This window comes from Parus major, chromosome 4, assembly GCF_001522545.3.
Source record: "Parus major isolate Abel chromosome 4, Parus_major1.1, whole genome shotgun sequence".
Taxonomy (NCBI): Eukaryota; Metazoa; Chordata; class Aves; order Passeriformes; family Paridae; genus Parus; species Parus major.
The window spans coordinates 56,536,361-56,559,976 of NC_031771.1; the positions used below are offsets into that span (position 1 = coordinate 56,536,361).

A 23,616-nucleotide genomic window follows, 5' to 3' on the forward strand; every position below is an offset into this window, starting at 1 on the left:
AGGAATCCCAGAGGAAAGCTGGTGTCACAATTGCTTTTTCTGTTCTTGTAAAGTCTGCCCTAAAGGATTTTGTGCTGCTGACAAATATCCATGGTGCTGGCAAAGTCACAGTGGCCAAATGTGTTAATCCTTTCCAAATGCATGTTCTGGAGTAACTGCTCAAAGGATTTTTTGGGGTCAAGTTGTTTGCATTCATACTTTTGGTTAGAGCCAGAATCTCTTTGGCATTCAGTCATCAAGTATTGTCCACACGGTGCATGGGTCCTGCTTCAGAGAGAAGGAGTCATTCTTCAAGTCAGCTCATTTTCTGATTTCTTCCAGGAAAGGGTCACTATTCTGTAGAATTATTTTAGCTGTAAGAAACTGTAAATCAAAGGCTTTTTTTTTCTAATGCAACAGATCTTTTTTTAGTAAGAGTAAAAGGACAATATTTATGTCTCACTGTGAAACAAATTACTGACATGGATCCACTTATTTTATTTTCCCTGTAATTTTGCATCTTGAAAAATGGATAAACTGCCATTAGAAACTGTTTGTTAAACCTTCTTTCAAAAATCCTCTCAGGCCAACAGTAGAACATAAAACATTCCTGAGCACCCAGACACCCTCTACCCTGCTACGATAAGAAAGCATAGGGTACCATGTAAATGAAAAAATATGGCAGAAGAAAAAGCAGAGCATTAGCAATGCTCATGTTTGCCATTTCAAATAAAAATATATTCTCTTTTTACTAGACAGAATCAGAATTTTATGTTCCTCAGTATTTTACTGGAAAACTTAAATGTATTTCTTGATGATAGATATATTTCTTTGTCAAAAGAAAAGATATCAGTGAGAAAAAATGAAAATAAATTAAATACGGATGTTTCATCAGATTTTTGCTAGTTTACAATATATACAAGTTGTAAAGAAGTCAAGTAATTTTAATAGTCAAAATTATTCATATTAGTTTCTTCTCAAAACATCTCTCAGAATTCAGAATCCCAAATTCCCAAATAAGAAAAAACATTAACGTCTTAATATTGCATATTAAATGGAAAGCCCATTTTTCAAAAATAATACTACTTGTTCCTCAGACCACGCTTATTTTTTCTGTATTTATAATTTCATCCTGACACCAGTGATTTTTAAATTTGCTTCCATTCAAAAAAAACCCCCAGCCTGTGCCAAAGACCATCCTGATGCAAGACATGATCCTAAGCGAAACTGGAAGGGTAAGGTAATCGTATTATGCTAGGAGCTTGTTTGTTTTCTTGCCATTCAAATACAAACATAAAGGAAGCAGGAGCAAAAGTGCCTTTATATGAATTTTAATTATAATCCTAGCTCAGTATTGTGACAAGTTTGCTTTTAATAAATGAAAATCTAATGACCCATATAATGAATAAATTAAATGGTTTTACTCACTTTGCACATGTTTCCTCACAAAATTAATCAGAAATGGAGAAGCTTGTTTAGTCATGGAATGTCTTGCTGAAACAGATGTTTATCAGTCTCCCAAATGTAATATCTGCTGTCAAAGCTTCAGCACAAAACGTGCATTTGGCTATCAGTGGAAGCCATCATAACTAAGCAGACCCTTGATTAATGTTCTGACACATCTCAGGTAGTGTTTGTCTGGAAATGAGTTATTGCTATGCGGGGTACAAAGGAGTTTCAGTAAAATCTTTTCAGGAGAACTGCGGATGTCATATCCTCACTGCAGGGGTGAGTGCCCCACAGACCACTGCTCTCCCTGAGAAGCCAGTGCCTGTGGTAGTGGTTTGAAAGATGTCCTCATCTATCGCTGACATTCCCTTTGTTTAACAAATACTTTGGTAAGAGTTGAGAGATTGTGCTCTGATGTTGAGTGTAAAAACCAGGTGGATGTGTTACTAACTCCTACTGTTACTGTTTTTTCAATCTTTTCACCTAACTTTTTTTTTCAAGTTGTTCATCCTTTGGATCAGCAGCAGGAAGAAGAGGGTAAAGTGAAATCTTAAAGATGATTCTGTCAATGTCTGTTTAGACTTCAAAAGCAGAGCAGTTGATCATATAGTCTCAGCTTGGACCTTTAGCAGGCAAAAAATATACATCCACACTGCCTAATGTGGGCACATTTTATTGCTGCAAAAGTTAGTGGTGTTCTGAACATTTCATATTAGTTACTCAGAAGTTTAGAACACCTGATTTTAGCACTTTGCTTTGGTCATATTGGTCTAAATTTTCTGATGAAAACAAGTTCCAGTAGGATTTGGAGATAACAGTTAACTTTAACCAGAAACCCTTACTGATGTTTTTTGCCACGCATACCTAACTTCAGGAAAGACTGATTTGGCTGAAATAATCTTTACTTTTTATCGTCTTTTTATAAAATACATATTGATCACAAAGTGTCATAATACGAACTGTGGTAGCAGGGTTTTCTTGAGGTCTTCAAATGTACAAAGCCCAGTCAGAGAAAGAATCATGTATTAGAAGTTATCTTTTCTGGTTTTTTTATGGCATCCAGAATGTAAGAACAAACATTGGTTTGCTTCTTTTGGCCTTAGATTATCATGTTTACTTGTAATAGGTCTGTGTTGCTGTAAAATAAGGTATGAGCATTTTTAGGGCAGAATAAACTCCCATATGTTCAGTTGTCACATCCTGGAGCAAAAATCTAATGTCACTGATATCCTAAGAGAGGGAGTTTTAAGAAACAAAACAACATAAGATGGTTTTAATCATCGGGCAAGTACCATAAATTTCTTGCAAGACCTTAACTTTTAATTGTTTTAAGCCTGTTTGTACACACAGGACAACTTTCTGCATTTTTTTGTGAATACCAGCTAAAGTGTGAACTCCATTTCTTTAAACGTCTTTAAACTATTTTATATAGTCAAATACTGATTATTACTCTCAGTAAATGAAAGCTTGAGTGAAATGCTTCTGACTTGTGTTGTGCCGTAGGCAAGGGGAAACAACCCAGTGGTTATTTCTAAATCCAAGATACATTCAGAGTCCAGAAAGAAAATAGGGCATTCATAATGAATTATGACAATTACAATGGCAAAAGTAAGAAGATGGGCATCTAGGATATTCTCTTTTTCCCTTGTGCAGCTCTTTAAATTACAAAGGAGTTGGGAAGTGATTGATCAAAATCAGAATTAATTGAATTCTGAGATTTAATCCCCAAGACATTGTGATAATGCATCCGTATAGAAAGCCTATCCATTTTTATTGACTAGGGACTTCAGGATGTAAGGAAATACTTTTTCTTGGAGACAAATTGAAATGTTTTAATGTCTTGCTCACAAAATTTAAAAATACTCTGACAAACATTATGCAGCACAGAGGACTTCAATCTAGCCTGCAAATGTGAAAAACTAGAATTTCAATTCTGCTTTAAATGCATATCACAGCACAGCAATAGAAAGCAATCACTGCTGACTCTGCCTCGCTTGAGACTCACAAATGTTACAGAAGGGAACTGCAACAGAAAAGAAGTGAATTTGTCTGCCCTGAGCTGTCGGGGGTGTAAGGTGCTGTGCTGGTTTTGACTGGTAAGGTTAATTGGCCACATAGTACAGGACTGTGCTGGGATTTGTGCTGGAAACAGAGGTGGTGACACAGGGATTTAGCTGTTGCTGGGCAGTGCTTACACTTTCCTGCTCCTCACCCATCCACCAGTGAGGAGGCTGTGGGTGCACAAGGAACTGGGAGGGGACACATCCAGGACAGCTGACCCCAAGGGACCCAGGGATGTTCCAGATCATATGGTTCCATGGATGAAGTCATGCGCAGCACATACAGCTGGGGGAAGAAGGGGTTAATATTTGGGGTGATGGTGTTTGCCTTCCCAAGTCACTGTTATGTGTGATGGAGCTCTGCTTTCCTGGGGATGGCTGAACATCTGTCTGCCCATGGTGAATTAATTCTTGTGCATGTGCCTTTTTCTTTCCCTATTAAACTGCCTTTATCACAAGCCACTTTTCCCCTCCTGGTTCTCTCCCCCACTGTCCCCACTCTCCCATCCCACTGTGGGGGCAGTGAGTGAGTGGCTGTGTGGGGCTGAGCTGCCAGCTGGGGTTAACCCTGCTGCAGCACTGGCTACAGCTGCACTACACATCTTCCACTGATACAGAAGGAGTAGCTCAGCAAAGCTTTTCAGCCAGGAAGCCCTGGATTTTTCTGACTATTAAATAATTTAGGGAACTTAAGAATTTCTGGTAAATTTCCAGCACCTCTGACTGGGTCTCAATCTGTTTCTCTGAGTCTGATGTGGTTCTATTGTTCCAGTATTGACTGCTCTTCTACAGAAGAATTCTGCTTAGTAATCAAAAGCATTGTTTACCAATTACTCTGAAAACACAGCACTCCATCCAGTCTACAGCAAAAATTTGCAATGAACAAGGGCACGATGTTTTGGAAATTATTTATTGATGGCAAAAGGTCAAAATTAATTAAAAGGGCTACTCAAATGTCACCATCCCTTCTAGCAGAACACCCATAAGCATAAAAATGTGTGTTAAAGTCTGGAAAGTAACAGTTAAATGACATGATGTCTTATCTAGATTTTGCACTGAAATAACATCAGCAAATGAGTTTGTTAAAATCAGATCTGTAAGATGCAGATAAGTAGGGATTTAAAATTATTCCCATTTTAAAAGAAGTCTATTGCAAGATCTTACTTGCAATTTCACTTCTCTGAGGTGAAATATCAGTGTTTCTGTCATGGGTTACAAAATGTAGTAGTCCAGTAGAGTTCTGTGCTGTCAGGTCTCACCAGGAGTAAGGCTGAGCATGTTTTCCCACCAGCCACATATGTAAACAAACCCTACAGCACACCCATACTTGTGTCAGGCACACAGATTGACACAGGCAGAACACACAGTACTCACAAGGAGCACCAGTGGCTTTATCCAGGATGATAGTCTCCTACTGGGAAATAATATACATGTATGTACACAGCGTGGATCCCTTTGGAAGTGGGACTTAGACTTAGGTGGTCCACCAAGTAGTTGTATCTCCTGTGATGTAGCTCTGGGAGAAGCCAGGTGAAGGAACAGTTCAGTTCTCCCTTGTCCCATTGCTCCACTGGGCTCTTCTGCCTCCTTATGTGTGGAGATGACTGGCCACAGAGTTTCACGGCATCCTTATCAGTTGGATGAACTTGTGAGAAATGTTTGGGTTTTCTACTGAATATTAGTTTAATATTAGTTCAAGTTTAGATAAATACAGCTTGAATTGTGCTTCAAATGTGGGCCATCAGTGATGTTGCAGCTCCAGGATCACTTTAAAAGGGTGTCACTTTGTACTGACTACATTCAGAATGGCTGAGCATAGAGGGTATGCCAGCCCTCAGCTGCAAGGGGGATTGATGGAAAATCATTAGTACATGGGTGGAATATGGATGAATCTTACAGCTGTATAAGGCACAAGAACAGAAAAGGTCTTTTTGGCATGGTAGCATAGTGCTTATTTCTATTCTACAGGAAGAGTTAGCACCTGCTTTCCTGACCATTAATGTAAAACAGATGCTGTCTACCCATTGTACACAGATGCCTGCATTTTGAAATTAGATGTTCCTTTTACTCAATGGACCAGAACTTCATAAATTGCCCTTTCTCTGTATTTCAGATCTCACAGGAAGGGCAAATATCAAAGTGACAACACAAACAGACAGTGCATGAGGAGCTGGTTTTGGCTTGCTTTTTTGTCTGTTTTTTGTTAGGTTTTATTTTGCAAGGGTTTTTTCGTTTGTTTTTTTTGTGCTTTTTGGGGAGGGGTTGTCCTGTTTTAAGCACTGAGAAGTCTACTATGAGGACTATTTTTTCAAGAGGGAAATACTCATCTCTCCTCTTCAAGATAATCTGTGAATTTAGCATATTAAGCACATCTAAAATCAGTGAAAAAATCAAGCCAAAAGCCAGAAGCAATTTTCCTGACTTGAGGTAAAACTCTATGAACTTGCAGTGTCTGTCATCTCAGGCTTCACTGCTTGTGATGTGAGATGTAAGCATGGTTTGTTGAAGATCAGCTCACATGTGTTCTGTGTCTGCCAGGGCCATCTCAAGCTGTTATCTTATTTATAAACTGAGAGATCTGAAGTTAATTTAAATGCATACAAAATGACTGGTTGTGGTGCTGTTCACCCAAAAATATTATTGTTCTGCTTTGGTCTTTGTTTGGGAACATCTTCCGATTGTTAGGAAATTGTTGACTTGTTTCGTGCATCACTATCTGCCTAGTTTTGACAAATAACTGAAGAATTCCCTGCTGAGTGGTTTTTCTCCCTCACTGCTCTCCCTTTATGTATTTTCATGTGTTTTTCTCTTCAAAGTACTCTTCTAACATATAAATTAATCTTGCTTGCTAGATTTTGTTTTCCAGTCTTCCATAAAAATTGAAAAGCATGCAAATTAACTTCTCTTCTCTTGTGTACGTCAATTCTGTTGCAGATTATTAGCTACTACTTTGCCTTTCTCTTGGTGCAAAGATAATAGAGCCATTCGTAATTCAAAAGCCAGATTTGAGCTTGAATCACATTCTGCCTCCTGCTACAATTCTATTTCATTCCATTAAGTGAATAGTCAAGTAGAAAGTTCAGAACTAATAGTGCAGCTGCTACTATGAAATTAGGAAATACCCCAGAGTTTTATACTTTTCTTTGATTCATGTGTGCATGGCCTCCAAATGGAGGGCTTAGATGTTCAGATCAAAGTCAGAATATGCAGTTCTTTATCATACATTTTCCATGTCAAGTGGAAACCAAGTTTCAGGGGTCAGTGACTGGCAAATTAGACATCTTGACTGCAAAAACTGCAACTATAAAATCAGCAACCAGTTCAATAAAATACAGTTCATGAATATTTCTGGTGCTCTTTAAGTAAAACAATAGACCCCAGGGACATTTATTGACTAAACTGAGTTTTGGATAAAATACATTTTCACCGCAGGGAACAAATCGTTGAGTGACATGTCATTCAGAAATATTTATGAACAATAAGTAAAAGGTAAATAAGTTTTCTCTTTTAAGGCTTTGAAGATTTCTCTCTTTCCTGCATAAAGATGAATGGTGGGAGGAGACTTGATTCATATCTTTTACTTTAAAAACAGTGTATTTGTGCTGTATCTCATGACTTCTGAGGTACAGGAGCTAAACCTGGACATAGAAATAGAGGGATAAATAAGCAAGGAGTGGATTTACACAGCAGCTTTTCTGCTGATAGCAACAAGTCCTGCCCTGCAAAAAACAGCAATCCTGACGATACAATACAAATAAACTGCTCATAAAACTGACACAGGTTGCCTCTGTGGGTAGAGTGGGATGTGGAGGGTGGAAGGAGCAGCCAGAGCAAGTTGCCCGTGTGCCTTATCCTAAGGACATTCTGTTGGTCAGATGACCTGGAACAGGTGAACTTGAAGAGCAAGAGAAAAGAAGGATATGACCTGAGATGAAAAAAAGCTTCTGGAACCACACAGATAAGTGTGGGGAAGAACTGGTAAGGGATGAGAACACTTGACAATAAATGAGTCTGTTCTGGGAGAGGTGACAATTATGATGATTTAATAGACAAGATTATTGCTAATGAATTGTGAGCACTTCCGTTTTCTTTTAATGAAGGGATTGATTCTCTGAGCTGGCATGGTCCCTGAAACTGGGTGTTCTCATTTGGAGCAGGAGATGGTTGAAAAATGAGGTGGGTTGGAAATTGCATGAATTCATGTCTTTTAAAGTTTGGAGCTAGCATAAAACTGACTGGTGTACTGATGTAGTAAAAGCAGTTTATTGTGAACTTAATATGCCCTTTTGAAAATGGCATTTCTTACTAATTTGACTTTGAGACCTAAACTCTCAGCTAACATTATCTGTCTTCTGCTTCTTACTGTGTTTTATTTTGGCACCTGTAGGATAGTAATTGACATGACTGTGAAAAAAGGAAGAAATGGAAGGTCCTAGAAAGTTTTGCCATTCAGAATTCTGCAAAATTTAAAAATTCAGGGTTTGACCCACTATCTTGAAATGCAGAAGCCGAGACAGCAAAAACAAAGCAAAAACAATCAATGTTTTCTTGTGAATTACTGGTCAAATACACACAAATTTATATTAATAAGCAAATTAATAAATACCCAGTAGTCTGTAATTATATATAAGAAAAGGTATAGAAGGCTGACTTGGATATTCACCTATTGTTTAAAAGCATTTTCGGTTATTTTTTTCTTCTATAGTGCAATTAAATTAACCACCTAAAACACCTTTTAATTGCCTCCCATATCATAATTCTTGATAAAAAATACTTTAAAAATATGATTTGCTTTAGGTGGAAATTTCAGAATAGGTGCATATTTCAGAATTTTTGAAAAATTCAAATGTACATGTCAGCATGAATTTATGAGCAGATAATCAATGCTACAAAGGTTTTGCTACAGAGAATTTAGTTATATCCCTGATGTGGGTGGGGACTTGGAAAAAGTACTGAATGACTTTCCCAGCTGTTAAACTGTTTTTCTGGAAATATTTAGTTTGAGGCATCTACTGGCCTTTTTGTGTGCTCTCTGATGAAACCCTGGTGCTTCAGAGGACTTCCTTCCTGCCTTTTAAGTATTAATTTCATACACAATTTATGACATTGTCATGGAGACCAAACTTCAATTCTGCTGGTACCTTGATGGCCTCATGCTGCCATCAGCTGACTTTACAGTTTTCACCCTATTAACATTCCACTAAATGCTGATGTTCATCTGTTCCCTTTCCAGTTCTCACTAGATCATCCTTTTGAGAATTGTCATCAGTTCTGTGCATCAGCAGTGCCAATAACAAAAGCAGAAAGTTATAATTGTAGCAAAAGAACAAACAAATAGTTTATCCTCCCTTATAGATATCTAAATAGGTCTTTTAAATGAACATTTTTTTTACTTCTGTAGTAATTGCTTTGTTTGCTTTTATCCAATTCTTTGGAATTTTGTGTGGTGGGTATGAATGCATATTTTTGTTATTAATTATTTTTCTGCCATATTGTGAGAGAGGACTTGAAGCTGTGAGATAAGGTATTTATCTGTTAAAATGGGATGCTGTTGACAAAATGCAGAGCAGTGACAGAAGGCAGTGTGTGCCTTGCCCATTGTTAAAAACCTTCCTTTCTTTTCATTTCTGTTTTGCAGAGCAACCATTCCTACATCTTGCAATATAATTTCCTTTCCTGAGGCAGAACCACAAACCAGAGCAGTGGGGTAACAGCCTCAGTAGGATGTGCAGGATGCTCTGTATCCATCATTTCCTCCTAATGACAAGTTTGTGAGGATGCTGAATATTGTCATCATTAGAAAAGAGAGGAGAGCTGACAGACAGATTTATCACTCTGGTGTTGTGCTCAGGGGTGTGTACAGGTGATTCCAAATTTGCACGTGGATGAACTTATAGATACAAAGAATTTCCTGCTTTTTTTCCTGCCTATTTAAAGATGTGGCCTAAGAATTACAGAAGAATGTGAGACCAAGAAAAAAATTAAGGTTTTGTCCCTGCCAGGTTTTTTTTAGGCTGTTACCCAACCCCATTCTCAGAATTTCAGCTTTCTTGACTGCTTCCACTGCATTACTGTGTCTGTACTCAAGACTGTAGTTAACACGTGAATTCACAAAGAATGATTTCTGCAACTATTTGTCCTCTCTGTCAGAGGATAAATTTACATCTTCAGTCTACATCTTTGAATGCTTAAAGTATCTTTCCACTTTATGCTATTCTGTGTAAATTGCCATCAGCCTGTTAGAAGCTTAATGTGTTCTACAGAGTGATGTTTCTTTCTTGGTCCCAGTCCCAAATGCAAACGTTTTTCAGTTTCATACTAGCTTATTAAAAGAATACATTGTTTCCATTGTCCCATCCAATTTAGCTACAGCTGCCAGCCTTAGCACTGAGAGTCAGATACACTTCAATTATTACTTCAAATTAAGACAAATACAACTTGGGGGGACAGCTTATAATCATTTTCTTTTCGTGAGTAGTAAGATAAATTTGCTGTGTTTGAACTTGGCTGAGAATTTTACAGAAAAATGAGAAGAACCTCAATTAAAGCAAATCAAATGTTCTGAAGACATGTCAATTAAGAAAAAAATTGTTGGAAACTTGCCCCCTTCTTGTCTTGCCTGGAGGACTGTTAGACAGCTAGACTCTTGACTCTTTTGCTAGTAGGTTGTGAAGAAGAAAGAGCTCCCAGTTTGGATTTCTGCCTTCCTCACCCATATGCAGGCTGCTGGATTGCCTGAGCCAGATCTACACCCACCTCAGTGTCGGGACTGCCCTGCTCTGAAGATGTCATATCACCAGGCTGAAAAAAGGCAAAGCCTTTCCCAGCTTTTGTAGTGTTTTGTAGTGTTTGAAATGGATATTTCCATGGATGTTTATAAGCATCAGTGAAACTAATTTTGAAGCACAATTGCTTAAATTTCCGTTCCCTTCCTATTTTGTTTATAAGGGTTAAGAGAGATTGAAGGTAAGATCAGGACACAGTTGTCCAGAGGCAGAACAAGTCAGGAAAGGAAGCAACACTCCATCTTGTCCTGAGTCCCTGGAAAAAAACAACTGCCCAGCCATTTGCTCATCAGTACAGAGATGGGACTGTAGCTCTTCAGCTGCAGATTTGGCCATCCACAGCCACTCCATGCAATTTATTCCTTGTATCATCTTCTTAACCAATAGCACAGCCTGTCTCTGGCAGGTGGCCTGCACTAGTGCAGAACATGCAGTCAGGAGAGTCTTCCTGATAGACACCAAAAAGTCCATTTATATCTAATTTATTTAATTAATAACTGCTGTGTTTTGTTGTATTATTAACATAGAAATAGTGACTGAAGAAGCCCTGTATGTGGAAGCTGGGAAGTAATGCCTGTGAGGCAGCTCTCAGTATTACTCTTTCATGTCTGCTTCTGTTTGCATCTGGAAAAAAGATGCCTGATGACAAAGGCCCTCTGTACTGCCCTGGATTTAGTTCATGATCCCTCCTTAGTGCAATGATGATTTTGAAGCTGATGTTCTTTGCTCTTATAGGGGTCTCTCCCTTGTTCCTGACAGTTTGACATGCTCCTCCTCTCTGCACCTCTATTAACCTAAGCGATGTTACCACAAATAACATGATTCTGACATGTTAAATTCAAAAAAAGAGGAAACATTGAAGTCTTGACAGACAACTTTGCAGAATAATTTAAATGTCTGGGATGAGATAGAATGATAGTAGTTGACATCTGAAGTTGCCTCTTTGTGATTGCTCTGAATTAACTTGATAAATTCAACTATAAATTAGAAAGGCAAGAGTTATCTCAGTTTTATAACAAATCTTAACATTTATTGAGACTATAATTGGAATTGAAAAAACAAGATGCTGAATCTAAAGGTGGCAGTAAGGTTTGATTATTCATATTCTGAAATAAATTTCTGCCATGACAAAAATATTGCTCTTTGGCAGAAGTTACAATGAATAAAGAACAGTGAATCATTGAGATGCATTCCCAGAAAATTTAAACAAAGATAATACAGGCAGAACAAGAGCTTGGATTTGGGTATTTTTTTTTTTCACTTGATGAGATCATAAATTCCCATTTAGCACATCCTCTCTGAAAAATATATATTTGTACTCAGAGATTTGCCTAATTCATAGATAAAATAAAGCAGTAAAAGGGTTTCCTTCCTTTTTTTTTTTTTTTAGAGATACAGTTCTAACCATGCTTTAAGAACTGTATTAAACAAGGTCTGTATCTGCTGAGAGCCTCAAAGAATGTTCCTAACAGTACTCACAGTGCTGCACATTTCAGAAAATGAAAGGACCCAAAAGATCTACCAAGGGAAGATGTTCCACTTCCAGAAAAGTGTAGGAGGGAAAAGGAGGGGATATGAAGAGGTGGTCCATACACAAAATACAAATAGAAGCCTCATTGCCTCCTGTGGCAGCAAGCATGGCATGAGCAGAACCATGGGCGTTGATTATCTGACTGCTCATATTCAAATTGATGAGAACAAAATGCTGCCAGCTGAGAAATAACCATGGAGATGTCCTAGCCTGAATCCTTACAGTGCTGTGAGCCAATCCAGGTTACTTGGTGACCAGCTGTGACTGATCACTGCAGTATCTCGAGAAACTCAATTGCTTATCATTATGTGGGTTTAAGACGTGTTAAAGAAAGGAGATTTTTCGAGCCTCTTTTCTTCCTTTGAACTTTACTGATATGCTGGGGTTAATGTAGAGACAGCAATATAAAAAAAAATAGAAATTAAAAAAAAGCACAGAAGAATTGCCTATGTTTATTTAATTTACTTATTCCTATTATTGCCTTAAAGAATCTACTTCTTAATTCAGGATCCCAAACCTGAAGGGCTCCTCGCTCTTTCCTTATCTCTTTAAATAAATCTTACTCGTATTAAAAAACAAGGTGCTGCTTATATGAAATTGAACATTAACAAAAACTTCTTCAGAAGAAGTTGAGCAACACAGATAGAAAATTAGGGAAATTTTTATTATTTGCCATTTCTCCTGGCTTATATGCATCATAACATTTTGTATTTGCAAGTTAATGCCTTTCCTGTCTTTCTAACATGAACAGATAAAAGTCTATTTTCCTGGAATTAAATGTAAAATCAATTACAGATTGATTTTACAGATCAGAAGCAAGATATGCATCACAGGAAGGAACTCAGAATTTGTAAGACCAGCGTAAGTCAGAAAATGTCTTATATTTTTCTCAGCTGATCAAACAAGAATGTTCTCTGACAGTCATGATTATCAGCCCTTTTGTACCTGTCAAAATGTACATGTGAATGTGATGTGCTGACCCCATTAGGGACTTCCCAAAAAGAAAAGACAAGTTCTAGAGAACCTGAATTCTTCCCAGCTCACTTCAGACATCAGCCTCATCGCCTTGGCCTGCCTGTGTAATCAGTGGGAAAAGAAATTCCAGAGGGTAGTTACCACAGCTGTGAGCAGAACCACAGGTGTCCTGCTGACTGCAAAGTGACCAGAGAAACTACTTTTCTAACCCAAAGTACATTAATCACTACCCAAAGGTAGTCTGGACAAAATTGTGCCTAAGAAACTCAGTTCTAGTAAGTTGTTGAGCACCTGTCCATTTTCAAGTTTTCTCCAGATTTAGTGTATGGATGAAAAAAAAACCAGTAAAAAGAAAAGGTTATTTCATGTATGCTCGTGCTGCTTGAAGAATCACTTAAATCACAGTTATCTTACATTCCTTCCAGAAGAATTGTTTTTCGTATGGAAATTGAATTTTGTAAGGAAATTTTTGTATGAAAGAAATTATCTTTAAATTGAAACTGAAAACAGCTTTCTGTCCTTGTTTAAAATGACAGAGAAACAATAAGCCTAATTTGTTTTGCACTACATCCTTCACATTACTATTCAAATTTTTGCTTCATCTTTTGGGCTTGCAAAATAGCTTGCATGCCAATTAAGAGGGTAAGTCTGAAACGAGCTAGTAAAGATTTGACAGAGTGTTTTGGTCCATCTTGTTTAGTTTATTTTAACATTTTAGAAGTGCCCACAATTAAGAAATAAGGTACATCATACTAAGAGGAATGTCAGTAGGCATCTACATGTGATTGAAAGCATCATACATCAGCACCACAGTTTTAAATTAACTATTTTATTGACAGAAAATAAGAGAAGCTGCTTGAGTGAAACCTTTTGAGTAGCTGGCTTTATTCACCAGGACTATGCTGGAGTGGAAGAGATTCTCTGGAAGCTGTTTGAAGAGTGTTTGTATATTTCTAACAAAACCAAAATAAGATGAACCTTTTATTTCAGTAGGAGTGAGAAATTTTTGTTTACAATGAAGTCAGGAAGAGGGAAAGGGTTGATAGGAAATGTGTCCAATTCTAGTGAGTAAACTAACTACAGAAGATATACAAATGCAAGGAAAGCTTGATCTGCCTTTTCTAGGTTTCATACCAGGAAAATGAAGGGGTTTGTGTAGCTCAGAGGAAAATCTTGTTCATGCCTAAATAAACGAAAGAGAAAAGCGCTATTTTAAGCCTCTCAACCCATGCAGGGTGCCAAAAACACAGAGATATACATACACAATCAGTGCAGTGTCTAAGGTTATACACAGCAAAAAAATATACCTATTCTTAACCCAGTATGTGATTTGTTGTTCATTCAATGAATCATGTGCTGAAGATTAAATTTTTATGATTGAAGCTTAATGATAAGTGCTGCAATTTTGATGTTTCTTTGCTTCACAAAACTGAAAAAACCCCACAAAATTGTCTCTAAAATATAACAGTGTTTGAAGTTAAAAATAGGGAGAGTTGAAATCATTCATTGTAATCTATCACAAGTCTGATTGCTGAATTTTGGGTTTCAAGAAATCATAAGTACAGACCTGTAACAGTTTTCTTTCATTAACTTCTGTTGTCCCAACACAATTTTATTCCTCTGTGCTCTAAAACTTTGGGTTATTTGATCTGGTTGAAATCCTTGTTTAGTTGTTAGCTATTAGCATTGGTAATTACTTCTTTAGAAACCTTCTGCTAAATGAAGAGCTGTGAACTTCAGATAATGAGACTGTGAGAAAAAGGGAAGAGAAACAGAGGAAATTCTCCATGAGACAAACCTCTGCTCAAATTCTGTTCTTCAACACTACTGCAATGAAAATGTTGCAGAAACAGAGTTGTTTAGCTTGGAAGTGACATCTTGAGTTCACCTGATGCAAACCCTCAGCTCATGCAATCACCTGAAACAGGTGGAAATCCCCAGCTGTGATTTTAGTATCTCCTCGATAGAAGATTCCACAGCTTCTCTGAGCAACCTGTCAAAAAAAATGTTTGACAGTCCTCACAGAAGTATTCCTTTGTGTTCACATGGGGTTTGTGTGTTTTCATTTGTGCTCATTACCTCTTGCCCTGTCCTAGAGCACCACAGAGAAGAGTCTGTCTCCCTCTTCTTCATTTCTGCCCATCAGGTATTTGTACACATTGATGAGAACCCATCTAAATCTTCTCTTCTCCAGGGTGAACAGTCTCAGCTCTCCCAACCTTTCTGCATATGAAAAATGCTCAAGTCCTTTATTCATCTTTGTGGCCCTGCACTTTACTCTTCATGGACTGGGTAGACAAGCTTGGCTTTCCTAACCCTATCTCTGCAATACCAGAAAACAGACTGGTTCCTCCTGGATCACCCACTCCTACTTCCACCTCCTGTACACTTACTTTTACTCTCTGAGGTCAGTTAGGATGTCCTTGCTCATCCCGGCTTCCTTCTTCTTATGCTTGATTTTCTACTTTTCAGGATGGACCATTGGAAGATGCTGCCCTGGGAAGTGGTAGAGTAACCATGGAGGTGTATAAAAGACACGTAGATGTGGCTCTTAAGGACATGGTTTAGTGGTAGACTTGGCAGTCTTGGGTTAATGGTGGGACTTGATCTTGCAGGACTTTTCCAATTTAAAATATTGTGTTATTCCATAATTTATGAATATACCAAGCTTTGCAAGTTACAGACTAAGATCTTGACCTGTGTCTCAATTGATTTCCAAGTTTTCAGTCCATTATTCCTCGTGAGCTTTTTCCTCACCCACAAATTTTTCAAGTACCTATTTTCCTAGGTGGGTGGTTTCCTGTATTGGTAGTGGGGCCTTGTTTGTGTGAGTAGTTTCCCTGAGTTCATCACACAAGCTGTCTGTTGCCTGCTTTAATTGTAAGTGTTTGAGACAAGCCAGGGACAAGAGAGTCTAGTTGGCACTGTACACATAATTGCTACTGCTGTAGTGCCATGTGCATATGAAGTGCTATAAATTGGCAGTGATAATAACACTAAGTGATAATGAAGAACTTGGTGAACATTTGCCAAGTCACAGGACATCTCCAACACAGCTGAATGGATTTTAGAGGCTGCATTCAGATGAGAGTATCAACAAATCCCAAGTGCTTTCTATATATGTTCTAGTTCACTCAACCAGAATAGAGCTCTCATGTGTAATTGTGATGTACCTATTTTAAAGACTACAAATAGAACAGAACAGAAGATAGTGGAGACTTTTCTTTATTCCACTTAACAAAAGATATATGGAAGATAAAACACTTGGAAAATAACTTATGAAGAATGAAGCTGACTTTGGTTTCAGAGAGTGAAACTGAGCGAGGCTGGTGAAAGCTGCCATGCTTTTCATGATAACAGAACAATTAAAATGAGCTTTGAGGATATTGCATCCAAGTCTGCTAAAAATCCTAAACAAATAGACTGAGAAATGAGCCTATTTTGCATTCATTTGCAAGTCTTTATCATTGGTCTAATAATATTTGAGAAAACACAGACTTTATCATGAGACTGTGCCATTAAGTCTACAAGTATATAAGCAAATGAGCCAGAAAAGTAATTAATTTTCTCCTGAAAAACAAATTATGAGAAAACACTTTTAGAGACCAGTCATTTGCAAAAACAGAGCTCTTAATATATGGGAATAAAAATGTTTCCAGATTGACAATTGATAGCAGTGTGGCTTTTTTCCTGCATTTGATTGTTCATAGTGTACCAAAAATTCATCCTATTTGAAATTTTCTAGCCTTGAAACAAGTGCTCGTGAAAGTTTCAACTAATGTCACTAATGTCCCAAAATTTACTACTGCAGTGGTCTTCCTTGGAATAAGTTCATCCATCTTTTTTACAAGATCTGAGGAAGCATCATTTTTCCTGGGTTAGAGAGCAGATCAGGGAAATGATGCTGCTGAGCTGAGGGAGGGAACTAATTAGAGCCATTACCCAAAGGTGTGGTGGTGATGACATGAAGATGGCAATACCTACAGATGAGAAAAAACTCATGGACACTGAAAGGATAAGTGACATAAGTGATATAGGTCAGCAAGAGAAATCCTAACGGGATATAAGCAAAATGTCTCTTCAAGACTAAATGACTGGCTGGAACATGCATCCCTGAGAGGCTGTGGAATTCTCATCCTTGGAGATTTTCAAAACTGCCCTGGATAAAGCCCCAGGAAACCTGACCTAGTTTGAAATTAGCCCTGCTTTGATGAGGTTGGAATTTGGAATTACTGACATCTGAAGATGTCAGTAATTTTTCCATTCAAAATTATTCTTTGTGTCTATTTTAATGTTCAGTGAATGTACACTACTTAATTACAGTGTAAATATCTCACATGACTGGGTCATATGCAAACCCTGGATCTAAGCTTTTTAGTCCCAGCCTAAAAAGAACAGAAACAGGAAGAACTCTTTGTCATTTAGTAGATGACCTCCTACATTTAATCACATGGTTTCTCTACCATAACACCATGATGAAAGACAAACAAAATGCTGTATTTTCATGGAATGGTTGGGGTTGGGAGGGACCTTAATGATCATCTATTTCCAATGGGTAGGGACACCTTCCTCTAGGCCAGGCTGCTCAAAACCCCATCCAATCTAGCCTTGAACGCTTCCATGAATGGGGCATACTCAGCTTCTTTGGGCAATCTGTTCCAGTACCTCTGGGTAAAGAATTTCTTTCTAACACCAAATCTAAACCTGCCCTTTTTCAAATTCTATGGTTATTACCATAACCCACATCTCAAATGACCTCTTACTCCCCTAGCATTTGCAAAATCAGAGGCAGAAATAAAGAAGCTTCTTTTAGGTGGAGCAAAACATTAGTTGATTAGAACCAGGTGAAGGAGTGAAAGAAAATGTGCTCTAAAACAAACTATCTCAAATGATCAGAACTCACAAAGAAATTAAACACTTCAAAACAGCATTGATCAATAACTGTTTGCACAAGCAAAAACATAGTAATGAGGTTTATTTCATCAGCTGAAAGCAAAGTTGAAAAAAAGAAGAGCAAGCAACAGTTATTTTGCATTTTGCTTTTTCATGTTTAGTTCATTACTGCTCAGTGCCTGCCCATGTTGTGTAACCTGTGTATCTAAACTGAGCCAAATGCTGACGGTGCATATGGGGCATATGGGAATGATCATAAAATCACAGAGTGGCTTGGGTTGCAAAGGACCTACCTCAAAGTTGTCTGGTTCCAACTCCCCTGCACAGGGGTGCTTTTGACTAGACCAGGTTGCTCAGAACCTCATCAGACCTGGCCTTGAGCACTTTCTGAGTAGGGGCATCCACAGCTTTTCTGGGAAACCTGTTCCAGGGCTTCACAGTAAAGAATTTCTTCCTAATTCCTAATCTAAATCAGTTTAAAGCCATTCCCCCTTCTCCTGTCCCTACATGTTTTCTTTCTTGTAAGTCCTAGTTAGGTCTCCCCAAAGCCTTCTCTTTTCCAGGCTGAACAATACCAATTCTCTCAGCATTCCCTCACAGAGAGAGGCTCTATCCCTCTGATCATCTTGGTGGCCTCCTCTGGACCCGCTGCAGCAGGTCCATGTCCTTCCTGAGCTGGGGCCCCAGGGCTGATGCAGCACTGCAGGTGGGCTCTCAGGAGAGCAGAGCAGAGGGGCACAATCCCCTCCCTGCCCTGCTGCTCCCACTGCTTTGGATGCAGCCCAGCACACATTTGGCTTTCTGGGCTGTGAGTGCACACTGCCAGCTCATGTCCAGATGAAGAACAGTTCTTTCTCAGATCAAAAAGGATTTGTGGTTTTCTCAATCTCCTGGAGGGAGAAAATTTTCTTCCATGTGAGGATAAATACTAAACTGTCTCTAATTAATAATCCTTGTCTGCATGAGAGCTAATGGTAAATATTTACTATGCTAATAGTGATATGTCTCTTGCTATCTTTATCAAAACAAATTCTAGTCATCTTTCAACTTAATTTCAGGCTATTTTCTGATTTAGGCATTTTTCCTTCGGGTTTTATTTGGTCACTTCAGCACTAAGTAGAACTTGAGATGATATAAGCATGAACAACCCAATTCCTTATAGAAGAAATTACCTGTTCTCAAAAGTTTTCTAAAAGAATATTGAAATATATTTTCATATCTTTATAAAAACATAAAGGAAGTGATTGTCTTTTGTTCTTAACATCATTTGCAGAAATTACACTTGTCTTTCTGACTTTGGAAATAGGTATTTTTCCTTTTCTTTCCAACAACAGACTTCTATTAAAGACTTTGCAAGCACAAATCTCAAAGTCCAATCACTAATGTTTATCTATTTTCTGAAATAACTAAGAAATCTGTAGAAACATAAACAAAACAGACATTATGAACATTTCCAACATTCATTCAAAATACTTACATATCTGTATTTACAAAGTTAATAAATCTTGAGGCTTGTCCTTGTCTGGCAGGACACACAAACTTAAAGAAAAACATTAATTTGGTTGGCTTGGACACTTCATTTTATGAAAAATGTAATTCAGAGGTAAGTATTTGCTATTGACAGTCACAGTGGGTTTACAAGTTTTCAGCACACCTCCTCAGAATGGGGAAGTTTAAATTACTTGATGTTTGACTGATGAAAGTTGCTATTTTTGGCACCTATATTATAACCTATACTTATACCAGCTTATTTCTATATTTTATTCCACTATACCCATACAAGAGAGCTCTGGAGTGTTATTTTTCTTCTTCGACAAACTGTTCTTTGGCAAATGTCAAATTATTCAAGCCTTTAAGTGACCTGTTCTTTTTCCAGTGCAGCAAGTCTTGGGTAAACCTGTTGCTGCTTTACAGCAGGTGAGGAGCATTTTATAACATAGTTACACAAACTGGACTGGTAAGAAAAAAACCAAGGTAAATATATCAAGAACTGGCATCTACATCTACACTGGAAAAATCTGCAGTTACTGGTGCAGAGGTTATGCCACTGAAAAAATTACCATGTCCCTTTAATATTGCCAGGGGAAAACTGGAAAAGGATCCTTCTTTAATTTTGTAGTTAGGAGACAGCAAGGATCAATCATTTGTCATATTCAGTGGAAAGCAGAAGCGTTATCTAAATGTATGAACTGTGCGTATCTTGCTTTAACTGATTAACTCAAGATTATGGAGTTAGGTTTGGTCTTAATGATGAAATTTTTCTAATGTGGTTCTAATCTTTAATTTAAGTCATATATAAAATATCCATCATTATGTCCTTTTCCCCAGGTAATTCATATGAAACAAGATATATGAATACTGGGTGCCTCAACTGGAAGAATTTCAGTGAAAAATTACCCTGATAACTGAAAAGAAGGAATGAAAGGGGGAAAATGAACTTAATAATCTATCTGTAACTGCTTTTATGAAATCAGAGTTACAAATATATAAAATATTATATAAATACAAAAATTAGATATTATTAAAACAAATACAGATATAAATGTGGAAACACATATAACTGTTTCTAAAAGTACTTTGTTTAAATGTGTTTCCATTGAGGACTATGTTCAATAATAGTTTATCTTCCAGTCTGAAGATAATCAAAAATTCAATTCCCTGTTTGCTATGGGCTTTATTATTTTATCTTAATTTGAAGAAAGATGATTATAATTCGTTAAAACTTTTCTTCAACCAAGGAAAATCAGAGGCTGGGTCTGTATTTAGAACAGTTTTCCTATAACTGGAGAATGATACTACTTAAGAAACAAACAAGAACTATTGCTTCAAGTCATTTACTCCTTCATTTCAAGGAGGATTAAAATTTTGTCTTTAGGGTAGGTAGTAATGCATTATTGGTATTCAATATCAATTGATTAATAGTCAACATAAGTCACAATGTTACAATTAATTCAGAAGGTATTTCTCAGCTACCTGGTTAACATAAAAATCCCAATCAACCCCTGAGTTTATTTCAAAAACCAATCAACCCATTTCTGTGTTATTTACCTTTGAGGAGATAAGAAGCTTACAAAAGTAAAATTACTGTGTTTGCTCAGAAACTCCTCTTCACTGATTTGCCACCAGCCTCTCCCCAACCAGCAGCAGCATTTTCAAAGATTCCCCTCTCCCATGACCAATATTTCACTTGTCTATTTCAATTCTTAGACTAATATATCAAAAGCTCTTGTTTCTTGAAATACTGAAAAATGTAATATTTAATTTCCTATGTAAAGAATGCTGGATTTGTGTGAGGGACAGAGGTATAGGAATAGATTGCTTGTGATCATGACAAACCAAACTTGTCTAAGCTGGTACAAAAAGTCCTGTTAGTCCTTAAATCAGGGTAGGAGGAAAACAGTACCATTTGTTACCCAGCTGCACAGCAGGACCTGGAGAAAGTCCTGCTCCACATTCAATACCTTAGAAATTGGTAACTGCAATATCTGCTTTCACACTGTCCTAAAAAATGACTAAGGATGTTTATATCTCAAGACTAGAGGTGCATCAATACCATTTCTACTGACATGTCATCATAGGACTTTAGGTACCAAGAGTGCTCTTTAGTCACAGAGAAGACACAATATTTCACTTATCATTTAAGTAGAGTTTTCAACCTGCAATTTTTTTCCAATTTTTAAAAAAATAATATAAAAAAAGAAACAAAATCTATACCTGACTCAAATGGAAACCAAAGGGAAAAACTGACATTTTTCAGAGGATGGTGAGGCACTGGAACAGGTTGCCCAGAGCAACTGTGGCTGCCCTGTCCCTGGGAGTGTTCAAGGCAAGGATGGACCAAGCAACCTGGTCTAGTGTGAGGTGTCCCTACACATGGCAGTGGGGTTGGAAATAGATTTTTAAGACCTCTTCTAACCAAAGTCATTCTATGATGATGATTTTACCTCTTCTCAATGCTAGAATTTCTTCACTTAAAATAACAACAGTGTCAAAAAAGAAGGAAAAAAAAAATCTTAAATGTAACTGCACATTTAAGCTTTACTTCTGCGATTGCTCCAGACTCAGTAACACACAATGCTTGGAGGAATTTGAATATATTTGAAACCTTCTGGTTTTTTGACCTGTGTATGAGTTTGTGTGTTACAAAATTCTGCCTCTCTAGAGGTAAGCAGACACCATGTGCCACCTACTTTACCATTTTGCATCAGAGGTTTGACTTATTGAGAAGTAAGCTTAATGCAAATAAAATGACTTTACCTTCCTGGCATTTGGCAGTCACACAGAAATGCAACAGAAGAACAGAGTATGAGAGAAAGCCACTTTTCAGAACTGTGTTCAGAAAGAATAGCAAGCATTAAATTCAAAATGAACCATCTGTGACAAGCCCTAAGCAGTGCCTCATTTCAGTAAGTGCAAGCCTGGGAATGAAAGTGAAACTGTACGTAACTGTCAATTAAAATAATCTAATATAGACTTTTCTGCCTCTGGGGCGAGGGTGTGCACAAATTTTCTGGAAGCCCTCTCTTTTTTATTTTCTTGGCATAAATTTCACAGTTCAAGAAAACTGAATCACATCTGTAGCCAACATATATTACATACCTCATGGGAGGAAAGGTGCTAGAGGAGGCACTTTCACTATGGATCAGCCCTCAGTAGTCCTGAGATAAGATAATATAACTTCACATCAAAATTAATTCTAAAACAATTTCTAAGAAAAGAGTGACTTCACATCAGAAATAAGGTATTTGCCATTCCTCTTTTGGGAAAACTGTATCTTATACAGTTGCATTTAGAAATGAAATCCAGAGTGTTTCTGTCAGCTCACTGAGACCATAAAAAACCAGAGCAATGGCAGCATAGCCAAGGTAAGTAGAAACACATGGAAATTCCTGCTTGCCCAAACACTATATATGTGTATATATATACTGTACATTGACTGGCTACACCTTTGGATTTACAGGATTTAAATCATGTCAAAATTTGGTCCTCAGAGTGTTCAGTAGGCATTTCTGGGAAAGGGTTCAAAAGAATTTTGTCAGTAACCATGAAGATTCTGTCATTTTATAAGATATAGGTTGCTGACTGAAAAAAAAGATGTATTTTTAGGCAGTAAAATTGCAGTTTTAGTCCTTATTGAATTTGGACTTACACTGCAAGCTGTAAAAAATACTCAGCTAATAGAACGTTGTGTATATTTATTGAATCTGGAAAATACCCCTGAGACAGCAGATCTCAGTGCTGCCAGGATACTTTCCAAAAGCACTGAACTAGAGCTGTATGTGTGCAAATACCAAGTGTGTTTCAAGGCCTTCCATTTTATTGGTACTACTTTGTAAGCTGTTTTGTCACCTGAATGAGTATATGCTTATTTAAGAATGTAAAAATCTTAAAGGTGTTTTAAATTCTGTTTTATCAACATTCAGGTGTTAATCCATGTTTAAAATAAGACAACAGTATGGCAGTAGCTTGCCTTCATGTTCCAGTTTCAGCTGGGATAAAATTAGTTTTCTTCTTACCAGAACAGTGCTGTGTTTTGGATTCAGGATGAAAATATTGTTGACAACACTCTGATGTTTTGGCTGTTGCTCAGTAGTGCTCACCTTTAGTCAGAGAATTATCAGTGGCTCTTGCTCTGCCAGTGAGGAGCTGCACAAGGAGCTGGGAGAGCACGCAGCTGGGACAGCTGGTCCAAACTCTCCACACCATGAAGTATCATGCTCATATAAACTGGAGGATTTGGATGGGAAGGACTGGTTGCTGCTGGGGACAGGCTTGACATCATTCAGGGGATGGTGAACACTGGTGTTATGCATAACTTGTTCTTGGGTTTTCTTTCTTTCTCTCCTTTTCATTGCAATTATTACTGGTTTTATCATTATAATTTTATCATTTTTATCATTATTATTATAAACTGTTCTTATGTCAACCCACAAGTTTTTACTTT

The 23,616-nt window shown here is 37.5% G+C and overlaps 1 protein-coding gene across 1 annotated transcript in view; it reads left to right on the plus strand.

Moving 5' to 3' along the window:
* Positions 1 to 23,616, plus strand: part of STK32B (serine/threonine kinase 32B) — a 126,564-nt gene that overhangs the window by 28,428 nt on the left and 74,520 nt on the right. The window lies entirely within an intron of this gene.